The sequence below is a fragment of the Diorhabda carinulata genome, chromosome 9 (assembly GCF_026250575.1).
Source record: "Diorhabda carinulata isolate Delta chromosome 9, icDioCari1.1, whole genome shotgun sequence".
NCBI classification, from domain to species: Eukaryota; Metazoa; Arthropoda; class Insecta; order Coleoptera; family Chrysomelidae; genus Diorhabda; species Diorhabda carinulata.
The window spans coordinates 2,108,459-2,121,379 of record NC_079468.1 but is presented as its reverse complement, the minus strand read 5'-3'; the positions used below and the strand labels follow the sequence as shown (position 1 = coordinate 2,121,379).

Here is a 12,921-nt window from a genome sequence, read left to right as displayed (position 1 = left end):
ACATATTTGCTGATGAATGACCTCGTTTAGAAAATAACCTGGAAGATTATATGTTTGGACCATCGATTCCACCAGAAGAGATTAACCTGTTGGGCCAGATCTAGTGCTCAAATTATTAGACAAAGAGGCTTCGAAGCCTTTTTAACCTAATTTACAACACAGGAAACTTCTTCCCAACCAAATGACTTACATATTCTTCCATCCCACTACAGAATTTCCATAAAACGCGATTGGTTTGTATCAATTCGGATTTAGAAGAGGTCTCGGTACGAAAGAGGCACTAGTTGCACTCCAAGTACTGGTTCAGAACTGCTTTGATAGAGTGCAACACCATAAAATCGTTTAAATACTGAAACGACTTGATATAGATCATAAAGATGTACGCTGTATTGAAAACGGAACCAATTAGCTGAAGTCAGTTGGAGGAATCTGGGTCTAGGGTAGAGGATTAGAAGCTGTTGCGGGGTATATACGTTTTTGGTCTTAAAGACTATCCCAACAAGCGAATTTTCCATCCAGACGGGACCAAATGGTTGCCTGGATCTTTGCTACATTAAATTCAATCAGACTGCTACCAGAATGTTATCAAGATCGATATTGATATTGATATGTTGCTGCCTACAGATTTGGTTAGGTTTTCATCAACTTCGTAAGGGAAAAAATCGACTCAGACGACAAACCTACAATCGTAAGTCGCTGGCAAAAAAACTGAGCACGAAATTGTAATTTTCTTAGTAAAATTTCAAACCTCCTTGCTCTCACAGTCCAACAACACATCTGAGTTAACAACGACCAAGAATTCTAGTTGAAACTGGACAAAACTAGTGACAAACTTGCTCAAGCGGCCAAACTATTGCGACAAGACTAAAGTGACCAGTACGTTGAACACGAGTCGGTCCGCTCTTTCCAGATTTTACCGTCGTTATCAAGAGACTGGTAACTTTCATCGAAGACGATGTTCCGGAAGAAAAAGGTGCATATCCAATCGATTAAAAGCCATCACATCGCTGAGAAATCGTGCCCTCACTGGTTTTCACGTCGAACAAGACCTCAGAGAAAGGAGAGGAGTGGCTGTGAGAAGCTGGACAGTCAGAAGAAGAGTAAACTTGAGTCGAAAGTCCTGGATACTGAACTGAAGAGCAATGGGGCTCAGTTCTATTTTCAGACGAAACCAGATTGTGCTGGTAACTTTCATAGAAGACGAGGTTCCGGAAGAATAAAGTGCACAACCGAGAGATATGATTGATTCATTATCAGCACATCGCTGCCAAATCTCTCACTGGTGTTCAAGTCCAACAAGAGTTCGAAAGAAACGCGAGGAATGGCTGTGAGTGGATGGACAGTCAAAAAGACCAACTACTGGTCCAAATTAACGCCTGTCCACCGAGCAATACGTCTAGGATTTGTCGGAGAACGCGTTAATTGGACTGACGAATATCGGGGCTCCGTTCTCCGCACAGACCAAAGCAGATTATGCCTGCATGGTAAGGATAGAAGAGGACGAGTCTACAGAAGACTTGGGGAAAGATACTCGCGGTGCTGCGTAAAAGAAAACGTGGATTTTGGAGGAGGTTACTGGATGGTTTCGACGAGCATTTCAATGGAAGCAAAAACCGAGTTGGTTTTTATTGAAACTAGCGGTGGAGATTCCTTTTCGTTTGATAGTGTTGTGTTTCGTAACCAAAAATATAACGTAATAACAATATAGACTACTCATTATGAAGCCAAGAGCTACAGAATTTTTATAGATGATGAGATACTTTTTTGGCGCGGTTTATTAAAAATTTCCATATCGGTAGAAAAATATTCGGCCCATTTAAATGATTCTACTTAAAGCAATATCAATCCTGAGGATATCATCGTTTCCTTCAACAATTTCCCCGGCGCCAGTGCTGCAGCGTCGGCAACCCACTCCCCTTCACACGCACAAAATTCCCGCGATTCCTGCAAACGAAGCAGGAAAATGGGCGTGAATCTACAAATACCGCCTCCGTGCGTCCGCCCCTTCCTGATAGTCGTTCCCGGGCCCGCAGCTGCAGAATAACCTCGTTTCGCGAGCGATATCTCGCTAGTATACGAAACGTCGACTTTTCCTAATCGAGAAAAAAGAGAAACTTTTCGGTTTTCACTTCGACAATGTGATGTGATTTCTCTTTTCAACGTTGAACTGAACGGTTCGTTTGGTAACCGCTTATTGCAATCGAACGTTTTTTATTTTGTTTAAACGCGTTTAAATATTATTATGTGAATTTCGTTGATGCGCGAATGTTCGATGTTTTCTTTTTTGGTTGTGCGAAACGTTGGATGTTTAAGGATTCGATGTGAAAAGTAAGCGAAACATTTTTTTAAAACACTTTCGTTTCATTTACAGCGATTGACACGGTCTCATTTCTTCCCTTGATCATTTGCTGTTTTTTGTCTATTGTTTTGTCGATCCCAAGAAAGCATTTGATAGAGTTTGAATAGGTTCCGATAAAAGCAACTGAGCACAGATCAAAACGCAATAAGGACAAGGTTAAACGCTAACAATAGTTCCACAAGGTGACGGTCTGAGCCCATTCATGGTTAAAAGTAGTTTCTGGAGGATACAACGGCGAAGATCAATAGAGATATTGACGGCCGATGACGAGGATGATCTACGGCGTTTGCTATATTCCAAACGACAGCCGAAAATTGTTGAAAATAAGCCTACAAGATGTAAACTAGCTCCATTCATCAGCGTATGCAAAATAAGTCGGAAAACTTACAGCAAGAAGTACTAACTCAAAGTAAATGATCCTAGGAGATCGAAACGAAGAAAAGATTTGAAAGAAGATACGATACGACGATATTGAAGAGTCCAAGTCGATAAAATGGAAACTTGAGGAGACACGACAAAAACGAAGAAGATGATGAAGACAGAAGAGATGAAAACGTTGAAAACTATTGAAGGAGTGAGCCTAAGAGATTGGAAAAGAAGAGAATCTTTAAAAGAAGACACGATACGACGATATTGAAGAGACCAAGTCGATAAAATGGAAACTTGAGGAGACACGACAAAAACGAAGAAGATGATGAAGACAGAAGAGATGAAAACGTTGAAAACTATTGAAGGAGTGAGCCTAAGAGATTGGAAAACAAGAGAATCTTTAAAAGAAGACACGATACGACGATATTGAAGAGACCAAGTCGATAAAATGGAAACTTGAGGAGACACGACAAAAACGAAGAAGATGATGAAGACAGAAGAGATGAAAACGTTGAAAACTATTGAAGGAGTGAGCCTAAGAGATTGGAAAACAAGAGAATCTTTAAAAGAAGACACGATACGACGATATTGAAGAGACCAAGTCGATAAAATGGAAACTTGAGAAGACACGACAAAAACGAAGAAGATGATGAAGACAGAAGGGATGAAAACATTGAAAACTATTGAAGGAGTGAGCCTAAGAGATTGGAAAACAAGAGAATCTTTAAAAGAAGACACGATACGACGATATTGAAGAGACCAAGTCGATAAAATGGAAACTTGAGAAGACACGACAAAAACGAAGAATATGATGAAGACAGAAGAGATGAAAACGTTGAAAACTATTGAAGGAGTGAGCCTAAGAGATTGGAAAACAAGAGAATCTTTAAAAGAAGACACGATACGACGATATTGAAGAGACCAAGTCGATAAAATGGAAACTTGAGAAGACACGACAAAAACGAAGAATATGATGAAGACAGAAGAGATGAAAACGTTGAAAACTATTGAAGGAGTGAGCCTAAGAGATTGGAAAAGAAGAGAATCTTTAAAAGAAGACACGATACGACGATATTGAAGAGTCCAAGTCGATAAAATAGAAACTTGAGAAGACACGACAAAAACGAAGAATATGATGAAGACAGAAGAGATGAAAACGTTGAAAACTATTGAAGGAGTGAGCCTAAGAGATTGGAAAACAAGAGAATCTTTAAAAGAAGACACGATACGACGATATTGAAGAGACCAAGTCGATAAAATGGAAACTTGAGAAGACACGACAAAAACGAAGAAGATGATGAAGACAGAAGGGATGAAAACATTGAAAACTATTGAAGGAGTGAGCCTAAGAGATTGGAAAACAAGAGAATCTTTAAAAGAAGACACGATACGACGATATTGAAGAGACCAAGTCGATAAAATGGAAACTTGAGGAGACACGACAAAAACGAAGAAGATGATGAAGACAGAAGAGATGAAAACGTTGAAAACTATTGAAGGAGTGAGCCTAAGAGATTGGAAAACAAGAGAATCTTTAAAAGAAGACACGATACGACGATATTGAAGAGTCCAAGTCGATAAAATGGAAACTTGAGAAGACACGACAAAAACGAAGAATATGATGAAGACAGAAGAGATGAAAACGTTGAAAACTATTGAAGGAGTGAGCCTAAGAGATTGGAAAAGAAGAGAATCTTTAAAAGAAGACACGATACGACGATATTGAAGAGTCCAAGTCGATAAAATGGAAACTTGAGGAGACACGACAAAAACGAAGAAGATGATGAAGACAGAAGAGATGAAAACGTTGAAAACTATTGAAGGAGTGAGCCTAAGAGATTGGAAAACAAGAGAATCTTTAAAAGAAGACACGATACGACGATATTGAAGAGACCAAGTCGATAAAATGGAAACTTGAGAAGACACGACAAAAACGAAGAAGATGATGAAGACAGAAGGGATGAAAACATTGAAAACTATTGAAGGAGTGAGCCTAAGAGATTGGAAAACAAGAGAATCTTTAAAAGAAGACACGATACGACGATATTGAAGAGTCCATGGCATCTTCCCTAGCTTCCTTTGCAGCCTTTCGGGGATATTTCCATTCCAGAAATTGATCATTTTTGTTAATTCTACGGAACTTAATGCTTTCGAGTTTTGTTTCCTTTGATCTGATTGAAATACAACACTTTTGAATAGGTCAACAACAACATTTTCTTGTAACAAATTATTTGTTGGGTTATACGTGGTTTCTCCAACTCTGTACCGTCTTTTCTTTTCATTCAATCCTTTAAAATCAATTCCAAATTCTTCGGCAGTAAATTAATCGCATCTGTATTCAGTAAATGTTGTACTGATTGGTTGTCTTCAACCAGATGATCTGGAGGAAAAAAATTTACCTCAACGATGTTTTTTTCACCTTAGAGTCGTTTTTCAGCTAAAATTCTTGGGCTACGTCGATAACACAGTTATCTGTCTGTACACAAGTCCATGGATGCTATAATTTTTCATGTTTTTCACCAATTTTCCACGTGTTTCCGATACTGTGTATCAGATACATACAATTCATCTTTTTCCTTAAAATACGCGTTAACATGAGGCACAACAAACAAAAATTTTCCTGCCGCAAGTGAAACTTTGAGTTACGAAACAGGAAAAAATCACTAGATGTCAGATATTGTTAATAAGGTGGGTGGTCACACAATTCTAGTTGCGTATCGTGATTTTTGCTCAATACGATGAAAGAAATGTGAAAAGGTTCGTTGCCCTGATGGAAAAACCTTTTCGAATGCGATAAAAAACAGTTAAGAAACACGAAAAAGTCACAGGGAGTCAGATATTGTTAATAAGGTGGATGGTCACTCAATTCTAGTTGCATTTTGTGAGTTTTGCTCAATGCGATGAAAGAAATGTGAAAAGGTTCGTTGCCCTGAAGGAAAAACCTTTTCGAATGCGATAAAAAACAATTAAGAAACACGAAAAAGTCACAGGGAATCAGATATTGTTAATAAGGTGGAGGGTCACTCAATTCTAGTTGCATTTTGTGAGTTTTGCTCAATGCGATGAAAGAAATGTGAAAAGTTACGTTGCCCTGAAGGAAAAACCTTTTCGAATGCGATAAAAAACAGTTAAGAAACACGAAAAAGTCACAGGGAGTCAGATATTGTTAATAAGGTGGGTGGTCACTCAATTCTAGTTGCATTTTGAGTTTTGCTCAATGCGATGAAAGAAATGTGAAAAGGTTCGTTGCCCTGAAGGAAAAACCTTTTCGAATGCGATAAAAAACAATTAAGAAACACGAAAAAGTCACAGGGAATCAGATATTGTTAATAAGGTGGAGGGTCACTCAATTCTAGTTGCGTATCGTGAGTTTTGCTCAATGCGATGAAAGAAATGTGAAATGGTTCGTTGCTCTGAAGGAAAAACCTTTTCGAATGCGATAAAAAACAGTTAAGAAACACGAAAAAGTCACAGGGAGTCAGATATTGTTAATAAGGTGGGTGGTCACTCAATTCTAGTTGCATTTTGAGTTTTGCTCAATGCGATGAAAGAAATGTGAAAAGGTTCGTTGCCCTGAAGGAAAAACCTTTTCGAATGCGATAAAAAACAATTAAGAAACACGAAAAAGTCACAGGGAATCAGATATTGTTAATAAGGTGGAGGGTCACTCAATTCTAGTTGCGTATCGTGAGTTTTGCTCAATGCGATGAAAGAAATGTGAAAAGGTTCGTTGCCCTGAAGGAAAAACCTTTTCGAATGCGATAAAAAACAGTTAAGAAACACGAAAAAGTCACAGGGAGTCAGATATTGTTAATAAGGTGGGTGGTCACTCAATTCTAGTTGCATTTTGAGTTTTGCTCAATGCGATGAAAGAAATGTGAAAAGGTTCGTTGCCCTGAAGGAAAAACCTTTTCGAATGCGATAAAAAACAGTTAAGAAACACGAAAAAGTCACAGGGAGTCAGATATTGTTAATAAGGTGGAGGGTCACTCAATTCTAGTTGCGTATCGTGAGTTTTGCTCAATGCGATGAAAGAAATGTGAAAAGTTTCGTTGCTCTGAAGGAAAAACCTTTTCGAATGCGATAAAAAACAATTAAGAAACACGAAAAAGTCACAGGGAGTCAGATATTGTTAATAAGGTGGAGGGTCACTCAATTCTAGTTGCGTATCGTGAGTTTTGCTCAATGCGATGAAAGAAATGTGAAAAGTTACGTTGCCCTGAAGGAAAAACCTTTTCGAATGCGATAAAAAACAGTTAAGAAACACGAAAAAGTCACAGGGAGTCAGATATTGTTAATAAGGTGGAGGGTCACTCAATTCTAGTTGCGTATCGTGAGTTTTGCTCAATGCGATGAAAGAAATGTGAAAAGTTACGTTGCCCTGAAGGAAAAACCTTTTCGAATGCGATAAAAAACAGTTAAGAAACACGAAAAAGTCACAGGGAGTCAGATATTGTTAATAAGGTGGAGGGTCACTCAATTCTAGTTGCGTATCGTGAGTTTTGCTCAATGCGATGAAAGAAATGTGAAAAGTTTCGTTGCTCTGAAGGAAAAACCTTTTCGAATGCGATAAAAAACAATTAAGAAACACGAAAAAGTCACAGGGAATCAGATATTGTTAATAAGGTGGAGGGTCACTCAATTCTAGTTGCGTATCGTGAGTTTTGCTCAATGCGATGAAAGAAATGTGAAAAGTTACGTTGCCCTGAAGGAAAAACCTTTTCGAATGCGATAAAAAACAGTTAAGAAACACGAAAAAGTCACAGGGAGTCAGATATTGTTAATAAGGTGGAGGGTCACTCAATTCTAGTTGCGTATCGTGAGTTTTGCTCAATGCGATGAAAGAAATGTGAAAAGTTTCGTTGCTCTGAAGGAAAAACCTTTTCGAATGCGATAAAAAACAGTTAAGAAACACGAAAAAGTCACAGGGAGTCAGATATTGTTAATAAGGTGGAGGGTCACTCAATTCTAGTTGCGTATCGTGAGTTTTGCTCAATGCGATGAAAGAAATGTGAAAAGGTTCGTTGCCCTGAAGGAAAAACCTTTTCGAATGCGATAAAAAACAATTAAGAAACACGAAAAAGTCACAGGGAATCAGATATTGTTAATAAGGTGGAGGGTCACTCAATTCTAGTTGCGTATCGTGAGTTTTGCTCAATGCGATGAAAGAAATGTGAAAAGTTACGTTGCCCTGAAGGAAAAACCTTTTCGAATGCGATAAAAAACAGTTAAGAAACACGAAAAAGTCACAGGGAGTCAGATATTGTTAATAAGGTGGAGGGTCACTCAATTCTAGTTGCGTATCGTGAGTTTTGCTCAATGCGATGAAAGAAATGTGAAAAGTTTCGTTGCTCTGAAGGAAAAACCTTTTCGAATGCGATAAAAAACAGTTAAGAAACACGAAAAAGTCACAGGGAGTCAGATATTGTTAATAAGGTGGGTGGTCACTCAATTCTAGTTGCATTTTGAGTTTTGCTCAATGCGATGAAAGAAATGTGAAAAGGTTCGTTGCCCTGAAGGAAAAACCTTTTCGAATGCGATAAAAAACAGTTAAGAAACACGAAAAAGTCACAGGGAGTCAGATATTGTTAATAAGGTGGAGGGTCACTCAATTCTAGTTGCGTATCGTGAGTTTTGCTCAATGCGATGAAAGAAATGTGAAAAGTTTCGTTGCTCTGAAGGAAAAACCTTTTCGAATGCGATAAAAAACAATTAAGAAACACGAAAAAGTCACAGGGAATCAGATATTGTTAATAAGGTGGACGGTCACTCAATTCTAGTTGCGTGTCGTGAGTTTTGCTCAATGCGATGAAAGAAATGTGAAATGGTTCGTTGCTCTGAAGGAAAAACCTTTTCGAATGCGATAAAAAACAGTTAAGAAACACGAAAAAGTCACAGGGAGTCAGATATTGTTAATAAGGTGGACGGTCACTCAATTCTAGTTGCGTATCGTGAGTTTTGCTCAATGCGATTAAAGAAATGTGAAAAGTTTCGTTGCTCTGAAGGAAAAACCTTTTCGAATGCGATAAAAAACAGTTAAGAAACACGAAAAAGTCACAGGGAGTCAGATATTGTTAATAAGGTGGATGGTCATTCAATTCTAGTTGCGTATCGTGAGTTTTGCTCAATGCGATTAAAGAAATGTGAAAAGGTTCGTTGCCCTGAAGGAAAAACCTTTTCGAATGCGATAAAAAACAGTTAAGAAACACGAAAAAGTCACAGGGAGTCAGATATTGTTAATAAGGTGGGTGGTCACTCAATTCTAGTTGCATTTTGTAAGTTTTGCTCAATGCGATGAAAGAAATGTGAAAAGGTTCGTTGCCCTGAAGGAAAAACCTTTTCGAATGCGATAAAAAACAGTTAAGAAACACGAAAAAGTCACAGGGAGTCAGATATTGTTAATAAGGTGGATGGTCACTCAATTCTAGTTGCATTTTGTGAGTTTTGCTCAATGCGATGAAAGAAATGTGAAAAGGTTCGTTGCCCTGAAGGAAAAACCTTTTCGAATGCGATAAAAAACAGTTAAGAAACACGAAAAAGTCACAGGGAGTCAGATATTGTTAATAAGGTGGATGGTCATTCAATTCTAGTTGCGTATCGTGAGTTTTGCTCAATGCGATTAAAGAAATGTGAAAAGGTTCGTTGCCCTGAAGGAAAAACCTTTTCGAAAGCGATAAAAAACAGTTAAGAAACACGAAAAAGTCACAGGTTGTCAGATATTGTTAATAAGGTGGGTGGTCACTCAATTCTAGTTGCATTTTGTAAGTTTTGCTCAATGCGATGAAAGAAATGTGAAAAGGTTCGTTGCCCTGAAGGAAAAACCTTTTCGAATGCGATAAAAAACAGTTAAGAAACACGAAAAAGTCACAGGGAGTCAGATATTGTTAATAAGGTGGGTGGTCACTCAATTCTAGTTGCATTTTGTGAGTTTTGCTCAATGCGATGAAAGAAATGTGAAAAGATTCGTTGCCCTGAAGGAAAAACCTTTTCGAATGCGATAAAAAACAGTTAAGAAACACGAAAAAGTCACAGGTTGTCAGATATTGTTAATAAGGTGGGTGGTCACTCAATTCTAGTTGCATTTTGTAAGTTTTGCTCAATGCGATGAAAGAAATGTGAAAAGGTTCGTTGCCCTGAAGGAAAAACCTTTTCGAATGCGATAAAAAACAGTTAAGAAACACGAAAAAGTCACAGGGAGTCAGATATTGTTAATAAGGTGGGTGGTCACTCAATTCTAGTTGCATTTTGTGAGTTTTGCTCAATGCGATGAAAGAAATGTGAAAAGATTCGTTGCCCTGAAGGAAAAACCTTTTCGAATGCGATAAAAAACAGTTAAGAAACACGAAAAAGTCACAGGGAGTCAGATATTGTTAATAAGGTGGGTGGTCACTCAATTCTAGTTGCATTTTGTGAGTTTTGCTCAATGCGATGAAAGAAATGTGAAAAGGTTCGTTGCCCTGAAGGAAAAACCTTTTCGAATGCGATAAAAAACAGTTAAGAAACACGAAAAAGTCACAGGGAGTCAGATATTGTTAATAAGGTGGGTGGTCACTCAATTCTAGTTGCATTTTGTGAGTTTTGCTCAATGCGATGAAAGAAATGTGAAAAGGTTCGTTGCCCTGAAGGAAAAACCTTTTCGAATGCGATAAAAAACAGTTAAGAAACACGAAAAAGTCACAGGGAGTCAGATATTGTTAATAAGGTGGGTGGTCACTCAATTCTAGTTGCATTTTGTGAGTTTTGCTCAATGCGATGAAAGAAATGTGAAAAGGTTCGTTGCCCTGAAGGAAAAACCTTTTCGAATGCGATAAAAAACAGTTAAGAAACACGAAAAAGTCACAGGGAGTCAGATATTGTTAATAAGGTGGGTGGTCACTCAATTCTAGTTGCATTTTGTGAGTTTTGCTCAATGCGATGAAAGAAATGTGAAAAGGTTCGTTGCCCTGAAGGAAAAACCTTTTCGAATGCGATAAAAAACAGTTAAGAAACACGAAAAAGTCACAGGGAGTCAGATATTGTTAATAAGGTGGGTGGTCACTCAATTCTAGTTGCATTTTGTGAGTTTTGCTCAATGCGATGAAAGAAATGTGAAAAGGTTCGTTGCCCTGAAGGAAAAACCTTTTCGAATGCGATAAAAAACAATTAAGAAACACGAAAAAGTCACAGGGAATCAGATATTGTTAATAAGGTGGAGGGTCACTCAATTCTAGTTGCGTATCGTGAGTTTTGCTCAATGCGATGAAAGAAATGTGAAAAGTTACGTTGCCCTGAAGGAAAAACCTTTTCGAATGCGATAAAAAACAGTTAAGAAACACGAAAAAGTCACAGGGAGTCAGATATTGTTAATAAGGTGGGTGGTCACTCAATTCTAGTTGCATTTTGAGTTTTGCTCAATGCGATGAAAGAAATGTGAAAAGGTTCGTTGCCCTGAAGGAAAAACCTTTTCGAATGCGATAAAAAACAGTTAAGAAACACGAAAAAGTCACAGGGAATCAGATATTGTTAATAAGGTGGAGGGTCACTCAATTCTAGTTGCGTATCGTGAGTTTTGCTCAATGCGATGAAAGAAATGTGAAAAGTTACGTTGCCCTGAAGGAAAAACCTTTTCGAATGCGATAAAAAACAGTTAAGAAACACGAAAAAGTCACAGGGAGTCAGATATTGTTAATAAGGTGGGTGGTCACTCAATTCTAGTTGCATTTTGAGTTTTGCTCAATGCGATGAAAGAAATGTGAAAAGGTTCGTTGCCCTGAAGGAAAAACCTTTTCGAATGCGATAAAAAACAGTTAAGAAACACGAAAAAGTCACAGGGAGTCAGATATTGTTAATAAGGTGGAGGGTCACTCAATTCTAGTTGCGTATCGTGAGTTTTGCTCAATGCGATGAAAGAAATGTGAAAAGTTTCGTTGCTCTGAAGGAAAAACCTTTTCGAATGCGATAAAAAACAATTAAGAAACACGAAAAAGTCACAGGGAATCAGATATTGTTAATAAGGTGGACGGTCACTCAATTCTAGTTGCGTGTCGTGAGTTTTGCTCAATGCGATGAAAGAAATGTGAAATGGTTCGTTGCTCTGAAGGAAAAACCTTTTCGAATGCGATAAAAAACAGTTAAGAAACACGAAAAAGTCACAGGGAGTCAGATATTGTTAATAAGGTGGACGGTCACTCAATTCTAGTTGCGTATCGTGAGTTTTGCTCAATGCGATTAAAGAAATGTGAAAAGGTTCGTTGCCCTGAAGGAAAAACCTTTTCGAATGCGATAAAAAACAGTTAAGAAACACGAAAAAGTCACAGGGAGTCAGATATTGTTAATAAGGTGGGTGGTCACTCAATTCTAGTTGCATTTTGTAAGTTTTGCTCAATGCGATGAAAGAAATGTGAAAAGGTTCGTTGCCCTGAAGGAAAAACCTTTTCGAATGCGATAAAAAACAGTTAAGAAACACGAAAAAGTCACAGGGAGTCAGATATTGTTAATAAGGTGGATGGTCACTCAATTCTAGTTGCATTTTGTGAGTTTTGCTCAATGCGATGAAAGAAATGTGAAAAGGTTCGTTGCCCTGAAGGAAAAACCTTTTCGAATGCGATAAAAAACAGTTAAGAAACACGAAAAAGTCACAGGGAGTCAGATATTGTTAATAAGGTGGATGGTCATTCAATTCTAGTTGCGTATCGTGAGTTTTGCTCAATGCGATTAAAGAAATGTGAAAAGGTTCGTTGCCCTGAAGGAAAAACCTTTTCGAAAGCGATAAAAAACAGTTAAGAAACACGAAAAAGTCACAGGTTGTCAGATATTGTTAATAAGGTGGGTGGTCACTCAATTCTAGTTGCATTTTGTAAGTTTTGCTCAATGCGATGAAAGAAATGTGAAAAGGTTCGTTGCCCTGAAGGAAAAACCTTTTCGAATGCGATAAAAAACAGTTAAGAAACACGAAAAAGTCACAGGGAGTCAGATATTGTTAATAAGGTGGGTGGTCACTCAATTCTAGTTGCATTTTGTGAGTTTTGCTCAATGCGATGAAAGAAATGTGAAAAGATTCGTTGCCCTGAAGGAAAAACCTTTTCGAATGCGATAAAAAACAGTTAAGAAACACGAAAAAGTCACAGGTTGTCAGATATTGTTAATAAGGTGGGTGGTCACTCAATTCTAGTTGCATTTTGTAAGTTTTGCTCAATGCGATGAAAGAAATGTGA

At 37.9% G+C, this 12,921-nt stretch overlaps 1 protein-coding gene across 2 annotated transcripts in view; it reads left to right on the top strand.

Moving 5' to 3' along the window:
• Positions 1 to 2,037: 2,037 nt before the first annotated feature.
• The window catches only part of LOC130898012 (protein Skeletor, isoforms B/C), a 65,783-nt gene continuing 54,899 nt past the window's right edge, over positions 2,038 to 12,921 (top strand). Inside the window, exon 1 of one of the 2 annotated variants that reach the window (XM_057807032.1) lies at positions 2,038 to 2,328. The gene's annotated coding sequence lies outside the window, so the exon portion shown is untranslated. The remainder of the gene's footprint in view (positions 2,329 to 12,921) is intronic. The other variant, XM_057807033.1, reaches the window with a different exon arrangement.